A 17,823-nucleotide genomic window follows, 5' to 3' on the forward strand; every position below is an offset into this window, starting at 1 on the left:
AGGAATTCAAGAAGTACTGTGAAGAAAATGAGATTGAGTTACGGTTCACCTCTGTGGCTCACCCACAAGCCAATGGGCAAGCTGAGGTAGCAAATCGAATAATCCTGGATGGGCTAAAGAAGAGGATTAAGATGTCAAGAAATAATTGGGTGGATGAGATACTTCCCATATTATGGGCCTATAGGACTACCTGTAGAGTCACGACTGGAGCAACTCCCTTCATGTTGGCATATGGGGCAGAAGCAGCAGTTCCCGTGGAGATATCACATTCCTCTCCAAGGATTCAGGCTTTCAATGCTGAGGAAAATGAGGAAGGACAAAGGTTGGCTCTGGACTTAATCCACGAAGTGCGAGATGGGGCATATGCAAAGATAGTAGAGTACCAGAAGAAGGCTTCATTCTACTACAACCTAAGGGTTAAAGAAAGGTTTTTCAAACAAGGTGATCTAGTCTTGAGGAAGATAGAAGCATCTGGTGTAGGACAAAAAGGGAAGCTTGCCCCGAATTGGGAAGGGCCGTACAGAGTCAAGAGTGTTCAAGGTAGAGGAACCTACAACATAGAGACTATGGATGGTTTTGAAGTCCCGAGAACTTGGCATGCACAAAACCTGAAGGTTTACTATGTGTAGGGAAGTTGGATACGATTCTCACTTGTCAAGATGGCGAGTAGGTTAAAAAGCACCTTGAAGCTTTGCTTGCTTAGGATTTATATGTTCTAGTTTTATTTTGAAGTTTATTAAGACTTGTGTAAGGGACGAATCCCAAACAATTTATGGAAATTCATGAGGTTTTCAAAGTATGTTTAAATGTCTATGGCCTAACAAGTAAAACCAAATACATGAATGCAAGCATAAATGTGATAAACAAAATAGATCGGATAAATATTACAAGAGTTCGATAAATAAAGTCTTGAAAATAAGATAAAGAAAACAAGCCATGCAGGGCTGAAGAAGTTTTAAGGAGGTGAGGTGCCCTCGACATCCATGTCATCATCCCCTTCGCTCTCGCTAGATGTCTCTGTCGTCTCGGAGGAGGAGGAGCTATCATCCTCAACAGGTCTGGAAGAAGACTCGGGAAGAGGAAGGAGCGGATCCTGAGGAATATGATCCGAGACAACTACTCGGGTATGAAACCTCTGTAGTAAGGCCTCGTCGTCAGGGCAGACATAATCCACCGGGTTAATATCAGGACAAGCCTCGTTCACGGTCCCAAGGGCCGTGTCCCAACCAGTCCTAAAAAACCCGGGAAAGACTGAGTCATCCCTAATCCTCATGGACTGGGCAAACTCCTCCGAGTCCAGGTAGTTATCTATAGCTTTGTCCTTCTCCGCCCGAAGTACCACCAGCTCGACGTTAGACTCCCCGAGTTCCTCCTCCTTGCGTTTGAACTTCTTCTCCAGAGTAGCATACTTCTTCTGTTGCCTCCTGAGGGCATTATCGGCCTTATCGGAAGCCCGCTTCCATGACTCGGTTTGCCTCACAGTGCCTTGAAAATAGGCGTTAGACTGAAACAAAGCAATCAATAAAGTATAAGGCAAGAGAATGCTATAAGAAAGAAAGATAAGTTCAAAAAAAAGAAAAGGCATACCAAAGCCAGAGACTGAGCTCCCATGAGCTTAATCCTCTCAAGGTCAGGGGTGGCCACCACATCAGTAAAATCCTTGGGAGTCATGCTATGGTAGGACCAATCCCAAGCATGCTTCGTGGAACCAACCACGGTATCCCCTCGGCGGAATCCCCAGAGAGGCTGGAAGGCGCCTGTAGCAGCAGCAGCAGGGGCAGCAGCAGTGATAGGAGCACTATGGCCCTCAGCTCCTTCAGTTGAAGCCTCCCCCATAGGCTCCTTGTGCTTTCTCAAGAAGATAGGCTCTGTCGCCTTTCCTCGGGTGTCTAGGCCTGCGAACCGAGCTTTCTTCATCCTAGCAGTCTCTTCAACAGGAGGAACGTTGTCCTCGTTAATCTCCTTAGCAGCTGCAAAATAAGGCAAAAAATGAAATAAGTGATGTTAATAATGCATGAAATGAAATAAAGTTGAGAAGGGAAGAAAAATACACTGTTGAGAAACAGAGGATAGTCCCACGTGAATGAGAGAGAACTCCTCTAAGATAATCCAGCTGGTAGTAGTGCCGTCGTCCTGAGTAAGCCCATTTTAAATAATAGTTTCCTCAGGAGTTAAGTGAATGGATTTGAGGCTACCATCACTGACCTTCCCGAAGGAAGATCGGAAGAGTGTGCCCCAGTCACCATTCTCCCAATGTAACCCAACGAAACTATTCCTCCAATTTTGGTTGTTATCAGGAATGGATGCGCTGTTAAAGATATGTTTACTTTTGGGCCTTTGCTTGACATAGACCCAACCACAAATACTGGAAGAGCTATTATAGCACTGAAAGACCTTCCTAAAAACAGCTACGGAAAGGGGAAAACCCTCCCTAAGGCAGCAGACCATAAAACATAAAATATTCCTCCAAGCGTTTGGAGGAAGCTGACACGGGTTGATTTGTAAATCAGCTAAAAGATGAGGAATAAAAGGGTGGAAAGGAAACCTAAGCCCAGCATTAAGGGCATATGTGTAAATAAAGAGAGTATCGGGTCTCTAGTGGCAAGTACGGTCACCACCAGAGACTGGAACTAATCTAAGAGGAGGAAGGACATTATAACGTGCATTTAGTTTATCAAAATCTATGTTGTGCCAAGTATTACAATGATTAAAAGAATCGAGATGTGCAGTAGAGGGATATTCATCCCCCCCAGTGTTAATCATATCAATTAAAGACATATACGAAGAACGGATCTCGATATCCTTACCTCGTTTTGAAGCCGAGGCTATCTTGGCCGCCCTCTCGGAACTCTTGTCAGCCATTAGTAAAGCTGGAAAAGCCTGGAAACTTTGAAAGGAAGAAGGCTGGAAGCTAAGGGAAGAAAGTTGAGATAAGAGAAAGTTTGAGAAATGTATGAAATGAGGAGTGAAGAGTGTGAGTGACGACACTCCCCCCACCTTTATATACGAGGAAAGAGGGGAAAATGGGCCTAGAAAAGCCCATTTGGGCCCAAGTTCATGAACCTTCTGGAATGATCTACAAAACATTGGAAGAATTTAGAAGAGTTTCTAGAAAAATCCAGAAGGTTTTGAGAAAATTCCTCAGGGTTCTAGAAGCTTCTTAGCTTAGAAAATAAAAGCCCCGTTCAGAAAAACCAAGGCCCAAAAACAAAAAACCTTGTATGAGGCCCACTTGATTTTTAGGAAAAAAGGGTGAAAAGAAGCCCAGCTAAAAAATGGGCCTGAACCCAAAATGTTGGCCCAAATTGAAAGCCCAGAACTAAGGGCCCAATTGAAAGGCCTGTGAAGCCCAGTAAGAAAATAAGCCCAGTTAAAATGGGCCCAAGTTTTAGCCCAGCGTTAGGGGCCTAAAAAATATATATGCATATATTCTTGACCCTGTCGACCAGAAAGCACAGAGAAATCCTGGTCGAATGGTCTGAGGTCGAATTTCCCTCGACCAGGGCTGATAAAAGAAGCTAATTCGGTCAAGAAAGGAATTCTGACCAAAATTCTTGGTCGAAAATGATAGTTCTTCGACCAAAATGCCAGAATAGTATTTGTTCCTAGACCCTGTCGACCAGAAGACAAGATATATTCCTGGTCGAATCAATTCTGCTCAAAATAGCTTCGATCAAGGCACGAGATGATGGTTAATTCGGTCAAAAATGGAGATCCTGACCGAAAATCTTAACCGAAATAAAAAATTCCTGGTCAAAAATTCCTGGCCGAAATTTCCTGGTCGAAAATTCCTGGTCGAGATAAAAAAAAGAAAAAAAGGGAGAGGGTGGAGAAATCCTGGCCGAAATTCGACCAGGATTCTTGGTCGAATGGAATCTCCTCGAAATGCTGTCGACCAGGACACAAAGACGGATAATTCGACCAGGATCCTGGTCGAATGGGATTCCTGGTTGAAATTTATATAAAAAAAAAGAAGGAAGAAAAAGAGAAAATTCCTGGAAAATTACAGAAAATAAGGAAATTCCTTGAAATATTTTCTGAAAAATATTAATATTTTTCAGAAATAAGTAATAAATCTGGAAAATTAAGGATAAATCCCAGAAAATAAGGGAAAAGTCCAGGAAATTAAGGAAAAATCCCAAAAAAGAAGGGAAAAATCCAGAAAATTAAGGAAAAATCCCAGAATTAAGGGGAAAATCCAGAAAATAAAGGATAAATCCCAGAAATTAAGGGAAAAATCCAGAAAATTAGGGAAAAATCCCGGAATTAAGGGAAAAATCCCGGAATTAAGGGAAAAATTCCTGGAAATTAAGATAATTCCTGAATAAAAGGAATAAAAGTAAATCGTGGTAAACGTGTAGGTCGCTCCACACTTTACGCAAAAACGAAACCCTGTAAGGGAACAAATGGACTTAACTTCTGCAAAACCTAGTCAATGTTTCCCAAAAGTTGGGGGGGCAAATGATAGGGATAAATAAATCCTGATTGTATAATTAAATATTGCATTAATTATACACGGTGTGGGCTGCTAGGCCCAATAAAAAGATGTATGACATTCAGACCAGAAAGGTTAACATGTTGATCAGGCCTGATGGAACAAAGAAGGCCAAAAAACCCTGATTATTTATTAATTTCATAATTAATAAATAAGGGAGAAAAACAGCTATTAAGATAAGTCCTAGTAGGGATATAAATCCTTGTAGATTGGCCTCCAAGGAACCTCATGGGATAAGGAATCAGCTTCCTACTTCCTAGGACTCCTAAGTCTATCCTAATTCAGAGACTTGACCACCAAGTCTCCTATACCAAGTCCAATTCAAGGACTCCCACATCTATATAAGGGGCCTCACCCCACAAATCAGAACAACATTTTTTGACTTGATCCTTGGTAATCAGCAAGGTACGTAGGCATCTTGTTAAGGCAGATTGAGTCACAAAACACAAGAGCAATCAAAATTGAGCCTTAAAGCTCACGTTCCTTAGTACTAAATACAGCAATTATATATATATATATTAGTTTTTAATACATAACAATGGGCAAAGAGCTATGAGGAAGCTTATGATCTAATTTAACTGACGGCTGCTAATGAATAACAGTACCAATCCAGAGATTGCCACAGGGAAAGGTAGTAGGAGTTCTTGAAGTGGATACAACTACGACTATCACTGCTCAACTAAAGACGTAGTCTATGAAGATCGATTCTCTGGCTAACTATGGTATTAATCAAATAACCAGAGTTTGTGAGCTGTGTGCAGGTTCGTATGTGATGGAGCAATGCGCTATATCTAGTGAATCAGCTTAGTTTTTAAGAAACTTTCAGAGATCGCAGCAACCAGTTCCACACACTTATCATCCTGACAAGTAGAATCGTCCTAACTTCAGATGGAGCAACAATCAGAATGTGATGCAACAACCATTCCAGCAGTTTAGAAACGAGCAATTCAATTTTCCTGGTTTTCAGCAATAATTGGCACCAAGAAAATAACTCCAACTTCAACAACAAACTCATGGAGGTGCAGGTCTATCTTCGACTGAAAAATCTGAATTGGAGGAGTTGCGGCTTATGTGCAAAAACCAGGCTCTTATATGCCAAAGCCAGGCTGTTTCCATCCTAAATCTGGAGAACCAAATAGGGAAAATTGCTAACGCCTTATTTAATCGACCACCAAGAATGTTTCCTAGTGATACAGAAGCCAATCCAGGTGAGAGGGAAGTTGAAGAATAGGTGAACGCCATCACCTTGAGGTCTGGAAGGGTCGTAAGTCCCCAAATTCAGCAAGATAAAGAGTCTGAAAATTCTGTCCAGAATGTAGGTACGTCTGCACGCTTGCCAATTCCAGAAAATGAGAATGTGGCTGAAGAAGAAGTGCAGAAGGAAGAAGAGGTGGAACCAAGGAATACTACTGTGGAACACACTCCTCTTGAGGGTAATACAGGGGAGAAACAGATCTATCCTCCACCCCCTTTTCCTAAAAGGCTACAGAAGCAGAAGTTGGATATGCAATTTCCTAAGTTTCCGGAGGTGTTCAAGAAACTTCATATCAACATACCTTTTGCTGAAGCTCTTGAAAAGATGCCTAGCTATGCAAGGTTTATAAAAGGTATTCTCTCTTGGAAAGTGAAGCTCGATGACTTAGAGACCGTTGCTGTTACGGAGGAATGCAGTTCTGTGCTGCAACAGAAGTTGCCTCCGAAACTTAAAGATCCTTGAAGCTTCACTATTCCTTGCACTATGGAAACTTGTCTTTCGACAAATGTTTATGTGATTTGGGAGCTAGCATCAATCTGATGCCCTTATCTATCTTCAAGAAGCTTGGTCTACCTGATCTGAAACCAACATACATATCATTGCAACTAGCTGATCGTTCCATCGCTTACACATGAGGTATAGTGGAGGATGTTTTGGTGAAGGTGGACAAACTTATCTTTCCTGCTGACTTTGTAATTCTTGACTTTGAGGAGGATAAGAAGATTCCCATTATCTTGGGGAGACCATTCTTAGCTACTGGCCGAACTATGATCGATATGAAAAAATGAGAGCTTACGATAAAGGTTCACAATAAAAAAGTCACTTTAAATATGTTCAAGGCAATAAAGTTACCCACAGCTAAAGAGGAGTGCTTTAAAGTAGAGTGGGTAGACTCTGTCGTGAATTTGGAACTTAAGGAATTACCAAAGTCAGAGACCTTAGAGAGATCCTTAATGGGGAAATCAGTTATTGATGAAAAGGAAGGAGCAGAGCAACCGCAGGTTTTGAATGCACCTCCATGGAAGAGGAAGTTGGATATGCCATTCGATTCTCTTGGGTTAGCAGAGCTGAAAATTTTTCAGGAGCGTCTCGAGCTGTCTATTGAAGATGTTTCCACACTTGGGCTTCACCCACTACCAGATCACTTGAGTTATGCATTCTTAGGTGCACCACATGATAAGGGCTTGGGATATATTTTTGATGATATAGAGGCTAGCCGAACGAATCCTCTAGTGCCTATATAGGGTTTTTCTCATGTGCAACAGGTAGTTGATAGGACTGGTGTTGGTGATGAGCAGTACAGGCGAGTAATTAGGCCTATGGAGGCCATGCATGACATTCACCGTCATTTTGCTGCAGATTTGACACAGGCTTTGGGCACTATTTTCCGAGCCACTAGTGTCGAGGTTGATTGGCCACCTGATCCTCCACCCGAACAGGGTGATCTTTTTGACGACTAGTGAAAGGCATATGTCATAGCCTATTTGTATATTCGAGGATTTAACTCAACTCAAATAAGAATGTAACAAGTAAATAGTGGATCTACCGTCAAAGAGATCTCTCAAAGTAACATCTGTCAAAAAATTAAGAAACAAGGTTCATCTACAGACTTGAGGAATTAATTCACTGGAAGAAGTTCATGTTGAATTTATTCTAGATTTGTGATAATTAATTTGAGATTAATTCCTTGTAATCGATACCGTTGTTGTAACACCCTTCAAGTTTAATAATATTCTTATTTAACTTGAATTTTGGTTCAATTTTTATTCCGCACTTAATTCGATTATTCGGTATTGTTTGTATTCAACCCCCCTTCTACAAACACATAGGGACCTAATAATTGGTATTAGAGCCTTCTGATTAACGAACAAATCAAGATCCTAGACTTTTGTGATTTTTTAACTCCTTGAATTTTTATTTATTCAAAAATTCATAATGACTTCACAAAAAGTTGGAACCGTTAAAATTCCACTATTTGATAAAGAAAATTATATCATGTGGAAGAAGAAGATGCTCTTGTTTGATGCTCTTGTTTTTACAAGTTGCAAATCCCAAATATCTGAACTTGTTAAAGAAGGGTCTAACAACTCCAATGGTTATTGAACCAGAGGTGATAGTAGATGATGTTGTGATTACCAAAGCTAGAACCTATCTAAAAGAGCCTGAGGATTTTTCTCCTACTGAAAAAGAAGAAGCCTCCTTGGATGCCAGCCTTCAATTAATATTAATTGATTCCCTTGATCCCTTGATGAACAGACATGTGATGAACTGTAAAAATTCCAAACACATGTGGGAAACTATTGAGGTGATTAATGAAGGCACAGAGGAAGTTAAGGATAACAAGTTGGAGATCTTAACCTCTGAGTATGAACATTTTAAATCCAATCCAGGAGAAGGAATTACTGAAGTGTTTGAGAGGTACAATGCGTTGATCAACTACCTGAACATAAACGGGAAATATTATTCAACCAGAGAGGTCAACAAAAAGTTCCTTTTAACACTGCCAACTCATCTTGAACATAGAATCACTGGCATTAGAGAAGCTAGAGATCTGAGTGAGATTTCTTTGGATAGACTCTATGGTGTATTAAAAACCTATGAGTTGGAACAGATTCAGCAAAAGGAAGTCTACGAGAAAGATAGAATGGTCAGCACATCTACTGCTCTTGTAGCTGAAGGTCAACAACAACAACAATCTCAACAGTTAGAGAGAATGGTACAGTTTTCCAAGGCTGAGGAAAATGTGTTAGTAGCAGAATATGATCATCCTACTACAAATCAATCCAGTGATGATTTTTATTCCTTGGAAGAGCTGGAGCAATTGGAAAATGAGTCAATGGCCCAAATTGTCAAGAGATTCTCCAATGTCAGATTCAAGAGAAATCCCAAGTTTAAGTACAAGTCCAACTACAACAGATTCCAGACAGGTGGATCTTCATCCTCTAACACCAGCAGTGGTGGATACAAAACAGGGATGGTTGATCGGAGCACCATTAGATGCTATAACTGCAATGAGTTGGGACACTTTGCCACATAATGTAGGAAGCCAAAGCAAGTAAGAAAGAACTCTTATGATTCAAATCAGAAGAGTAACTCTGAAAGGGCTTATCTGGCAAAGGGAAGAAGCTGGGATGATACTGATAGTGAAGATGAAGAAGAACAAGAAGGGAATCTTGCTCTTATGGCTATTGATGGAAAAACTTCATCGTCAAGAAAAGAGGTAAAATATACTGATGCTGAATTAGTTTATCATCTAGGAGGTAACTTAGATTGTGCTCGTCGTGATAATGAACTGTTAAGTCAACAGATCAAAGACCTTGAGAAAGAGGTCAATGAATTAAGACTTGTGCACATTAATCAAGACAAGTTAAAAGAACAAGTATCTTTTCTAGAGAATAGAGTAAACTGTTATAGACAACTCGAAACTATTCTCAAAGACAAGATCACCAGTCTTGAGACTAAGTTTAGAGCCTACTTCAATTCTTGTTCGAAGGCGAAAGAGTTCTACAGTAAGAAAGCTGTTAATCAAACATCTGGAATAGGTTATGATTACAATGCTGCTATTGGAAAATTAGGCATAAACTCCCCTCCTCATGTCTGTGCTAAAGGTAGGGAAGTACCACATGTGCTTAAGGGTGTTGATAAACCCCTCTATAAAGCATCAATTACTGAACCATTTGATGTGACCTCTTCTGTTATTCAAGAAGAAATACGTGCTGAAGATCATGCTAATGAGAAGGTTGTTTATAAGTCAAGTGTGTCAAAAGTTCCAGTCAAAGTTGTGAAAGCAACTGAGACTAACTCAGACACACATGAGTTGGATAACAAAAATGCCATGTCTACCATGCATAATTTGCCTGTTGTTAATCTCTCTCATAAAGCATGTGGTGTTTCTAATTGTATGTCTTGTGCTTTTAATTTGATGTATGCTTATTTTAATGGTAAGCATGTCTCTAGTGATAAGACTACACCTCATCAGCATGTGAATAATAAGAAGTATGATAGGTCTAAGACTGCTAGTCCTTCTAAGGCTAGAAAGGAAACATTTATGCCTAAGCTTAAACAAAAATTTGTTAAGGCTATTTACAAGGTCAAATGTACAGTCATTGAGAAAGTTGAGACCATTAAAGTTAAGAATGTTGTTTTGCCTGACAAAGGACAATTCTACAAGTATGCCGGGCCCAACCAAGTTTGGGTTCCGAAGAAGGTCTAATCCATTTGTAGTGTAGGGCATTAAACAGGTGGAACCGGTGGTGTGGATTCTTGACAGTGGATCATCAAGACATATGACCGGAGATAGAGCCCTGCTATCAAATGTGGTTGAGAAAGCTGGCCCACTGGTTACCTTTGGAGATAACAGCAAAGGTTTATCTGAGGGATATGGCTGCTTGCAAGCTGGGAATGTTATCATTGAAAATTTGTATATTGTGCTAGGTTATTATCAGGAAGCAGTATCTAACATATAGCACCAGTGACGAGACTTGAGAATATTATGACATATCAGGCACCTGCTGCACATTACACTTGGAATTGGACTCTAGTAAGATGTGTACAAGTGTACTCCTGGTTGGTGAGTCAAAAGAGGAAGTCAATGCACCACAGTTCATGGACTTTGCAGCTGCATATCTATTGGACTATGCAATCTCTTCTTCACAGTCTCACTTCAGGTTGGTATGAACTAGTATACTGCTCAAGCAATCGTCAAGGACATGGTATGACACTCTAACTGAAGTTATAGTTTAATATGAACTAGTAGAGTCGTCATATTAATAACTCTCTTATCACTAGGCACAAACATATTGTTTTATATGTGCAGACAGTTTTAGGAGGAAATCAAACTTCTTTCTACATTAGTGATTTCTTATTTCATGTAAAATCCTTTGAAATCACTATTGTACATCATTTCTCTCAAAAGATTCAATGTATAAGTTTCATTCATTATATATCTTAAGTACATTTTATCTCTCTATTGCCATATGTTCTGTGATACAGGTTTAGTCTCCAATGACTTTCTTTCATTGGCAGCCATGAGGTTGAAAACCCACAACATCTATCCCAGACTGTAAAGACAAACACTAAACAGAACCAACCAACACTCTCTTACCACTAAAATGAAGTATGAATGAGCGTGAGGGAGATAGTGCCTTAGTGCACCACATAAGGAAGGTTCTGAAGTCAACCCAGCAGCTCTGTCTCCTACATAGATGAGTAGTATTTAAACCGAGACAACTGCTAGCCCCCATACATCTTCTCAAAAAGATGTAATGGCTGAAAAGGCTCAAAAACAGTTACTAGATTCATTCTCTCAACAGGGTGCGTCTATTAAAATTTGCCTGTCGGCCAGGGTATCCGATATAGTGTCACCACTTCAAATATAAACAATTCTTGATGCACAAGGAAAGGGTACACACACAAAGGGTGAGTTGACGGAAACAAGAGTTTCGACCATTTTAAGGTCAGATTCGATTGTTCAAGGTTCTTTAATGGACCAATTGCCTTTACAGGTGTTAGGAGAGGATACTGATCCAAAAGCCATATGTCAGTGGTCAGTGTCTACCTCCCCATGCTTAAATCCCCTGGATGCATCTGCGGATAGTGGATCTGACATAGGCGCAGATCGGCAACTTGTTGACAATAATTCAGATATTACCTGATGAGTCACAAGGAAATGTCTTCACAGACATTAGAAGGGAACTTTGATCTTTATGTTAAAATTCGTTGGATCATTGTTTACCTTCCCAGAATTCAAATCTGGAACCCTAAAAGGGAAACTAGCAACTTGTAGATTATGACTCAGATTCATCTGACGAGTTTAACAAGGATGGAGATTTGCGACTCCCATTGCACCACTTGTGACCTCCTTAAGGATGGCTAAGGTGATTTTCCTTGCAGGTACAGCTGAATGGTGGAGCTATGAGAGGAGTGATACACTTGTGAGAATGAGTGTAAACACGAGTGGAGAGAAGAGTGAAACACATGTGAGGTACACTTAAACAGAATCACACACTCACAGTGAGGAAGAAAGAGAAACTACTTGTTATTTCTTTTCCAACCAAGTGAAATATGAGAACTCCTTCAGATAACGGCATACATTCCTTCTCTAAGGGGGAGATAAAAGCTTAAGTAATAGTTTGGAGGATTCCTCAACTAAGGGGGAGAAATAGCAGGGAGGAAGAAAAAGATCCTACATATGTACACTACAAAACACCATTGCTGTTTGTAACTACGGATCCTATTATACGGGAGAGGTGGTAAACACAAGGTGATTTTCTTCATAAGGGAAGAAGCTGTTTTCCAAAAGGAGAGTACCATTGCTTTTTATCTGCGGATCCTATTGTACGGGAGATGTGGTAAACGAAGGTGATCTTCTTTAATCAGTTAATTCTCATAGGGGGAGAAGCAAGAGAGATATGCGCTTCTCAACAGGAAATGTGGTTGTACAAAAGAAGATGAAACTACTTGAAGATATGTTCAGTCTAGAGGAACATCTATTTGGAATCTGGAAAATGTTAAATATTATCCAGAACTTTTCTGTTATTTACTTTGCATTTCTGTTTATATATTTTTCTTATTTGTTAGTTGAGTTATCCTCTAGGTATTTGTTGTTATTGTCTAAAAAACAAATAGGGGAAGATTGAAAGGCATATGTCATAGCCTATTTGTATATTCGAGGATTTAACTCAACTCAAATAAGAATGTAACAAGTAAATAGTGGATCTACCGTCAAAGAGATCTCTCAAAGTAACATCTGTCAAAGGATTAAGAAACAAGGTTCATCTACAGACTTGAGGTATTAATTCACTGGAAGAAGTTCAAGAAATTGATCAAGCCTCAGTGATATAAATCAAGGTTGTGGATTTAATCAAGTGACAGAGATCTCGTCAGGGTATCAGAGAATTACAAGGATTTAATCTGAAGAAAATCAAGTATCAAAGTCAAGACATGAAGAAATATCACGAAAGTTAGTCACTCATGAACCAAATAGTACATCGAGTGTCAATATTGAAGTGGTGGAATTGATTCATAATTCTCAATGATTTTCAGAAGATTTTCAGAAGAATGGTTGATGCTCAAGATTAGTATTAATTCTCTATTAATTAATTAAGTCATATAATTTAATTAAGAAAATAAATTATATCTGCAAAGATTAATTTATTGATTAATTGAATTAATTGATTAATTAATTCTGAATTAATATTAAGGATTTTCAGAATTTTAATTGGATTAAAATCTGTTTTAAATCAGCAAGACAATTGAAAATGAACTAGCATGACAATCTGGATTGTCATACCGATTGTCATGCCAGGCCATTTTCAATAGTCTCACCGAAAGTTACACTGGGAGGAGGATTGTCTTGCCAGTTCATTCTGATAGTCTTGCTAGTTCATTCAATTGTCTCACCGAAAGTCTTACTAGCTCAATGGATTGTCTTGCTAGCTCAATGGATTATCTTGCCAGTTCAAGTAGGTCTGTTAATTGAATTATAAAGAAAGGAGCAGCAGAAGTCATTCTTAATCATCCAACTCAAGAACAAATCACAGCAGCCGCAACAAAATATTCCATTTTCATCTGCTGAATTCAAGATCACAATTTCTAGTTTTTAAGTTAAATCCAAACCACTAGAAATCTTTATCTTGTTCTTGTGTAACTATCTAGCGGATTAAAATCCCTAGAACTTAATCTCAATTTGCGTTTAGCATTTGAATCTTTTTATTACAAAAATAGAAAAAGTTCATGTTGAATTTATTATAGATTTGTGATAATTAATTTGAGATTAATTCCTTGTAATCGATACCGTTGTTGTAACACCCTTCAAGTTTAATAATATTGTTATTTAACTTGAATTTTGTTTCAATTTTTATTCCACACTTAATTCGATTATTCAGTATCGTTTGTATTCAACCCCCCTTCTACAAACACATTGGGACCTAACAACTAGGTATGCCTGAAATCCTTATTATTGCCTTCAATGAGGACATTGAAAATTTTCAGTTTGGGGGTGATAATGTAAGGATTAGTTTGTGTGTGTCCATATAGTTCATATAGATTCATATTGCATATAGTTGTATTTCATTCGTAGTGTTGTATGATTGTTCATATAGGACATATTTGTTTTTTATGTTATTTCATATAGTTGCATTTGCATGCATATTTAGCATGATCCCTTAAGATGAACTATGCTATTTGATAAGTTGATGTTGATTTGAGTGTGATGATGATGAATAGAGGGATGTTTAAGTCCTAATGAATTGATTTACATGCCAAAAACAAATATTTTCATAAAGTCTTATAGGATTGCTTTTGATCTCGATCATAAATATGCTTGTTTATTAGTTGAGATTTAATCACTTGGTTATATTTAGAATTTATGATATTCTCGTAATGACGTAAAAACACTAATTTTTTAATCTGGAGAAAAACTTGGATTTCATTGCTAGTTGTGAATAAGGCTAGGCGTCAAATGGCTAGTAGCCGACTCATATTTTTATGAGTAGTCTAGGGTTGAATGAGATGGAGCGAAACACACTCATTCAGAAATCATTGAGAATAGAAAAAAAAGCAAAAAAGAAAAGAAAAAAAAGTATGTGTTTATGCATAATTGATCAAGAGTGAGCTCTTTAATACTAAAGTTATTAAGTTCATGGGGACTTTGTTCCTAGTGACCTAAGGCTTTTCATAGTCTGGGATTCGCTAACCTAACGCTCGCTACATGGCTATAATTGCATAAGTCTTTTGGGACCTCATTCATTGCACGGTCAAATAAACATGTTGTTATGTGTTCAATAATAGCGTGAATCCTTGTCTAACTCTAGTAGGAAGGAGGTGTTACGAGTCATTATGTGCTTATCGTCTATTCTATTTATAAACTTGTGATTGTTTTGATGAAAGATAAGTTATGGTTATTGATCTAGTATCAAGAGTATATCTGTTAAACATCCCACACACGCCCGTTTCTGGTTTGTGAGTTGGTTTGTGGGATTTATTCGAGCTCTATTTTGAGGTATTGTATTCTTAGAGACATTGGATTATTCATTTGGTTATGGTTTTTCTGAGGGGATCGATTGCATTATTATTTAGTTGCATTCACGTAGTTGCATTCATGCATTAGGTTTGTTTTATAGTTTTGAGTCTGTTTATGCTTGAGGATAAGCATCGATTCAAGTTTGGGGGTGTGATAAGTGGATTTATATCTACTTGGAATGCTTCGTTTTAGGCTTAAGTTGGTGTTTTGGACTCAAGTTGTTGGTATTTTTGATGTGTTTTTGTGTTATTGCATTTCAGGCATCAGTTAAAGGAAGAAAGAAGCTTTTCAAAGAATTATCCTGAAAAAAGATCAGAATTGGAAGCCTAGGCTATTCTCAAGTTTTAGAGAATCTCGTTAGCTTCACGTGAGCAGTTGAATCGCCTAATTCTAACGAGCAGAACTCAAGATATGGTGAAAAGAAGATTTGTCAGAAAAATTCAAGAATGTCAGCGCGGCCGCGCCCGATTTCTGCCCCAGAATCCTGATTTTAGTCGATATTGAAGATTTTGAGAGTCCTGGTCATTCTGGAGCCTATTTATACCCATAAAAAGACGTTTTTAACAACAAGGAAGCCTAGGAGAGCAATAAGATGACCTAGAGAGCACGAGAAGGCTACGAAGAAGAAGACTCTTATTTTCTTCAATATAGTTGATACTTGGATGCTTGTTTTTGATTTGCCTTTGAACCCTAGTACTCTTATATTGTTCATTATCATGATTTCATTGGAACCCATGGTGACGATGAGTTCGATTATAAACTAATCGTTATCGTGGGCTTCTAGCGGATTTAATAAAGGATTTCTTTAGTTAATTTGTTTCGATACCTTAGTGTGTGGCAATTGTATGATAACCTAGTATTGGTTGTGCGTATTCGTCTTATGTGCGTAGCTAACATATAAGATAGCGTGTTAATCTTTATTTAAGTGATAGTGAATATAGAGGTTTAGAACTTTCCATGCTAGCATAGGTTCATGTATTTGTTATGCATGATTTGTAGGTAATTTTAACCATCTTACTTGCCCTATGTAATCACGATAGATAACTTGTGCATTAAACCGTTATCTTTTCAATTCTTATAGACATATAAGGATTAAGCATACTTGGTGTCTATTCAACTTCTATCTCTTTTGTGGATGCTTGTAGTAGGGTATTCGTACAAGGAAAGTTGGCGTTTACTAGTTTCATGTTATCTGGTTAGTGTCTTCACCATTACATGCTAAGGTTAAGAACAAAAAGGCTATTGAATGAAGTATTTAATGAAGTTAGGATCCCATGTTTGTCATATATAGTAATTCAACCTCAATTTTCTTAGTTAATGTTATTTAATATAATCTCTTAGTTTAAATCAAAACCCAATTTGTTATTTGTCTTAGCATTGAGCGATAACCATACATTGTTGCATAGGTGTATAAATTGAACTTAACCTAAACGAGTCGCCATGGGAATGAATCTGATTTATATGCTATACTACTTGCGAACGCGTATACTTGCGTGAATTTTAGCTCGTGTTTTCTCCATAACAATCAAAACCAATTCAAGTTGATGTTGGTACCCCAAGTTTCTTTGGGTATTACCTTGTTAGTTTCTATAATAAGGGGATATAACGTGTAATTATTTTATCAATAAATGATTATTATATGATTATTATGTGATTTCTGATGAATTATCTGTTGATTGATATTAATATTTAGATGTATATATGTGATAAAATGTGAGTGTGTTAATTTTATTATGTCTAGAATAAAATATAGATAATTGTGATATTTTTCTGGTAATTTTTGGATCATTATATGATTTTATAATGATTTATAGATTTAATAATTATTTTCATAATAACTACCGGGAATCGTCCAACCTCAAACATTTTTACGTTTCTACGACCCGAAACTCTTCGGAAAACTCCTTCCTAACCTAATCTGGTAATTCCGAACATTTTTCATGTTTTTAATTTTTCAATCCGGATTACGGTTTGACCCGTACGCATCCCGGCGTACGATTTTCGATACGATAGTCATTTCGATAAAGCAACAAAACCCGTATTCTCGAAAGGTGGGATATTATTACATTATTTTCGTATAAAGAGTTTTATAAAAATCCCAATTTGGATAATTATCCAATACCGGTATCAAAACGGATCGTTTCTGCAATTACTTAGCGGCTAAGCAACTAATTTATCGATCTAAAACGATCCAACACGATCCAATATTCTATAAATATAAATAGCCCTTTTATTATTTCATTTTAGTCGTATAATCACAATCAGTAAGTTAAAACTATTAATTTACAGAAAAAACCCTAAAAACGCTGCGTTCTTCATAATCAAACCCACGAACGAAGGCGTTATCGAACTCCGATTCAAGCGTGCGATATATCAAATTGAAGCTCTCGAAAAATTCTTTCTGAATCAACCATCCATTCTTGTGCAGAAATCAAGGTATTTTTCTTATTTAATTGTTTTATTTTGTGTTACATATTGAATTCTCAATGATCAGAAGAAGTTCAGAATCTGGCTGTTCGGGTGTCATCAGTATTTGATGTGTCGTCAGGATTTGACACATCATCAGCATTTGGATGTCATCAGTATTTGAAGACAGTCAGGTTAGAAGATTTTTCTGTTCCTTGTATTGTGGAGTAGATATCTTTTACGTTTGAGTTATAAGACTTTATCTATTCAGTTCAAGATATGTATCAGTTTCAGTTAGCTTTTGATAATGCATATTTTAGATTGTTTAGTTGTAGCTGTGTAGTATATAAACACAGTTTAGGTCATCACATAGTGTATCGATCTCGAATATCATTCGACCTAGCATCTCTCAAGAACATCAGTATTTCTTGAGAGAGTTTTGTAATAGTTTTTATCAGATATTTATAAAAGCTGTTATATTTTATTACTTGTTCGAAACATTTATACAATTGTATCCAACCCCCCTTAAACAATTGTATCTTTACTGGGAAACAATTGGTATCAGAGCTCACTGATAAACTTACAATCAGAAATGATGTAAACATGTCTCTGAACAAGTATGAAAGTATTAAAATTCCCATTTTG

The sequence above is a fragment of the Apium graveolens genome, chromosome 4 (genome assembly GCF_009905375.1).
Source record: "Apium graveolens cultivar Ventura chromosome 4, ASM990537v1, whole genome shotgun sequence".
In the NCBI taxonomy this organism is placed as follows: domain Eukaryota; kingdom Viridiplantae; phylum Streptophyta; class Magnoliopsida; order Apiales; family Apiaceae; genus Apium; species Apium graveolens.